Genomic DNA, 4,936 nt, shown 5'->3' on the forward strand with positions numbered 1-4,936 from the left:
TCCCTATTCTCACTGCGGCTTTAGCTCAAACACACTGTAGTTTATTCCCTAATCTCACTGCAGCTTCAGCTCAAACACACTGTAGTTTATTCCCTAATCTCACTGCAGCTTCAGCTCAAACACACTGTAGTTTATTCCCTAATCTCACTGCAGCTTCAGCTCAAACACACTGTAGTTTATTCCCTAATCTCACTGCAGCTTCAGCTCAAACACACTGTAGTTTATTCCCTAATCTCACTGCAGCTTCAGCTCAAACACACTGTAGTTTATTCCCTAATCTCACTGCGGCTTCAGCTCAAACACACTGTAGTTTATTCCCTAATCTCACTACAGCTTCAGCTCAAACACACTGTAGTTTATTCCCTATTCTCACTGTGGCTTCAGCTCAAACACACTGTAGTTTATTCCCTAATCTCACTGCAGCTTCAGCTCAAACACACTGTAGTTTATTCCCTAATCTCACTGCAGCTTCAGCTCAAACACACTGTAGTTTATTCCCTAATCTCACTACAGCTTCAGCTCAAACACACTGTAGTTTATTCCCTAATCTCACTGCAGCTTCAGCTCAAACACACTGTAGTTTATTCCCTAATCTCACTGCAGCTTCAGCTCAAACACACTGCAGTTTATTCCCTAATCTCACTGTGGCTTCATCTCAAACACACTGTAGTTTATTCCCTAATCTCACTGCAGCTTCAGCTCAAACACACTGTAGTTTATTCCCTAATCTCACTGCAGCTTCAGCTCAAACACACTGTAGTTTATTCCCTATTCTCACTGCGGCTTCAGCTCAAACACACTGTAGTTTATTCCCTAATCTCACTGCGGCTTCAGCTCAAACACACTGTAGTTTATTCCCTAATCTCACTACAGCTTCAGCTCAAACACACTGCAGTTTATTCCCTAATCTCACTACAGTTTCAGCTCAAACACACTGTAGTTTATTCCCTAATCTCACTGCGGCTTCAGCTCAAACACACTGTAGTTTATTCCCTATTCTCACTGCGGCTTCAGCTCAAACACACTGCAGTTTATTCCCTAATCTCACTGCAGCTTCAGCTCAAACACACTGCAGTTTATTCCCTAATCTCACTGCGGCTTCAGCTCAAACACACTGCAGTTTATTCCCTAATCTCACTGCAGCTTCAGCTCAAACACACTGCAGTTTATTCCCTATTCTCACTGCGGCTTCAGCTCAAACACACTGTAGTTTATTCCCTAATCTCACTGCAGCTTCAGCTCAAACACACTGTAGTTTATTCCCTAATCTCACTGCAGCTTCAGCTCAAACACACTGTAGTTTATTCCCTAATCTCACTGCAGCTTCAGCTCAAACACACTGTAGTTTATTCCCTAATCTCACTGCAGCTTCAGCTCAAACACACTGTAGTTTATTCCCTAATCTCACTGCAGCTTCAGCTCAAACACACTGTAGTTTATTCCCTATTCTCACTGCGGCTTCAGCTCAAACACACTGTAGTTTATTCCCTAATCTCACTGCGGCTTCAGCTCAAACACACTGTAGTTTATTCCCTAATCTCACTACAGCTTCAGCTCAAACACACTGCAGTTTATTCCCTAATCTCACTACAGCTTCAGCTCAAACACACTGTAGTTTATTCCCTAATCTCACTGCAGCTTCAGCTCAAACACACTGTAGTTTATTCCCTAATCTCACTGCGGCTTCAGCTCAAACACACTGTAGTTTATTCCCTAATCTCACTACAGCTTCAGCTCAAACACACTGTAGTTTATTCCCTAATCTCACTGCGGCTTCAGCTCAAACACACTGTAGTTTATTCCCTAATCTCACTGCGGCTTCAGCTCAAACACACTGCAGTTTATTCCCTAATCTCACTGCAGCTTCAGCTCAAACACACTGTAGTTTATTCCCTAATCTCACTACAGCTTCAGCTCAAACACACTGCAGTTTATTCCCTAATCTCACTGCAGCTTCAGCTCAAACACACTGTAGTTTATTCCCTAATCTCACTACAGCTTCAGCTCAAACACACTGTAGTTTATTCCCTAATCTCACTGCGGCTTCAGCTCAAACACACTGTAGTTTATTCCCTAATCTCACTGCAGCTTCAGCTCAAACACACTGTAGTTTATTCCCTAATCTCACTGCGGCTTCAGCTCAAACACACTGTAGTTTATTCCCTAATCTCACTGCAGCTTCAGCTCAAACACACTGTAGTTTATTCCCTAATCTCACTACAGCTTCAGCTCAAACACACTGTAGTTTATTCCCTAATCTCACTGCGGCTTCAGCTCAAACACACTGTAGTTTATTCCCTAATCTCACTACAGCTTCAGCTCAAACACACTGTAGTTTATTCCCTAATCTCACTACAGCTTCAGCTCAAACACACTGTAGTTTATTCCCTAATCTCACTGCGGCTTCAGCTCAAACACACTGTAGTTTATTCCCTAATCTCACTGCGGCTTCAGCTCAAGCTTCAGCTCTTCTCTCAGCGCCTCAAACGCTTCTGTCTCTCTAAGCCCCGCCTCTCTGAGAGCGTCTCTGCTGTGATTGGTCAGAAAGCAAGCTCTCATTATCATAATCTGAACCTTAAGCATTGAGCATAGTCTCACCATCTCTCAAAAAAAAACAGCTTTTTAAAATAACCAGTCTGAGTTTACATGCAAACTAATAACCCAACCACACAAGACTTTATTAATAAATCAGACTAGTAGACACATTAAACTTAATGCACGTATATCATGAACATTAGTGTTGATGTTAGAGGAAGCTTCTAATGCAGTGCTTTATCTGCACTTATCATCGGCTCTGGAGAGAGTCTGAGATTATATTTCCTCCTCTCCCGTAGAAGTTTAAAGTCATGCTATTGTCAATCGTTTTGACTCATTTTTGTCGCTAATCTACCAATGAGCTGAAAGAGGATGTGATTGAACACTGCCATGACACCTGGGCAGGTAATGTTCATCAATATCATCTCATCTGGCTCAGGATTAGCCTTAATTATTCAATGCCATGAGAACAAGAGCTATACTCATAGTGTCACATTAACATTAGCTGACAGGAAATTAAATAAAATAAAATACAAAAACACAAACACAAATGACATAAAGTCCAGTGCTTTAAAAGCATTACATGTTTTCATCTCGCTTTTGTTTTTTGCTTGTTCCAAGAGGTTTCGAAATAATTTAAAGTCGTTTACAAAAGGTGAACAGCTTGAATCTTTCTGAGTTTAAAAGAGGACATCGAATACACATATTTCTATCATAAACTTCAATTTTCTATTAATAAAACTTTCTAAATCTTTCAGAAATTGAGTAAATGCAGTGACAGAACAAATGCCAAATACCTTGATGTAGTCCAGCCCCTCCTCTCTCTACAGGTAATGGGTGGAGCTTGATGTAGTCCAGCCCCTCCTCTCTCTACAGGTAATGGGCGGAGCTTGATGTAGTCCAGCCCCTCCTCTCTCTACAGGTAATGGGCGGAGCTTGATGTAGTCCAGCCCCTCCTCTCTCTACAGGTAATAGGCGGAGCTTGATGTAGTCCAGCCCCTCCTCTCTCTACAGGTAATGGGCGGAGCTTGATGTAGTCCAGCCCCTCCTCTCTCTACATGTAGTCCAGCACCTCCTCTCTCTACAGGTAATGGGCGGAGCTTGATGTAGTCCAGCCCCTCCTCTCTCTACAGGTAATGGGCGGAGCTTGATGTAGTCCAGCCCCTCCTCTCTCTACAGGTAATGGGTGGAGCTTGATGTAGTCCAGCCCCTCCTCTCTCTACAGATAATGGGTGGAGCTTGATGTAGTCCAGCCCCTCCTCTCTCTACAGGTAATGGGTGGAGCTTGATGTAGTCCAGCCCCTCCTCTCTCTACAGGTAATAGGTGGAGCTTGATGTAGTCCAGCCCCTCCTCTCTCTACAGGTAATGGGTGGAGCTTGATGTAGTCCAGCCCCTCCTCTCTCTACAGGTAATGGGTGGAGCTTGATGTAGTCCAGCCCCTCCTCTCTCTACAGATAATGGGTGGAGCTTGATGTAGTCCAGCCCCTCCTCTCTCTACAGATAATGGGTGGAGCTTGATGTAGTCCAGCCCCTCCTCTCTCTACAGATAATGGGTGGAGCTTGATGTAGTCCAGCCCCTCCTCTCTCTACAGGTAATGGGTGGAGCTTGATGTAGTCCAGCCCCTCCTCTCTCTACAGGTAATGGGTGGAGCTTGATGTAGTCCAGCCCCTCCTCTCTCTACAGGTAATGGGTGGAGCTTGATGTAGTCCAGCCCCTCCTCTCTCTACAGGTAATGGGTGGAAATTAAATAAAGAAAATTTCTTTCCAAGAAAATTGAATATAAGCTTAAAACCAGAATATGGCATATATATTTACATCGAATGAGGTAAAACATTTCAAGAGTGTTACCAGTGCTTTTGTTTTGGGTTAAGAGAAAAATGTAAATAATGAAAATGATTCCAGGGTCCTGATACTGTAGGGTGTGTGTGTGTGTGTGTGTGTGTGTGTGCGCGCACCTGTCAGAATCATCTTAGCGGATCAGTGTGTATCTCGTCTGCGCATCCCCGCATCAGCAGAGCAACTGCAGCGACAGGTGTGTGTGAGCCGGACCATCTGTGCACACACACACACACACACACACTCTTACTGCCGTCCCTCATTATTCAGCCTCAGTGTGCTGTGATGTGTGTGTGGTGATCTCATCAGTGTGTGTAGGTGTGACACAGCAGATGAACAGGAAGAGCATGTCCAGGACAGTCATATACTCCAGTCCTCCAGTCCCCTGGGTGTGACCCATGAACTCTTCAAACCATTATTTAAGATTTTATATTTTTATTTATGAACTGTTTTTCTGTTATCATCACCATAGCAATCCATGTCAAATCACAGGACTGTGGAGATTTAACGCTATTAACTTTTTATAATCATTGTTTATTCCTATTGATTCCTCCTAAAAATGA

Source organism: Pseudorasbora parva, chromosome 17, assembly GCF_024679245.1.
Source record: "Pseudorasbora parva isolate DD20220531a chromosome 17, ASM2467924v1, whole genome shotgun sequence".
NCBI lineage: Eukaryota > Metazoa > Chordata > Actinopteri > Cypriniformes > Gobionidae > Pseudorasbora > Pseudorasbora parva.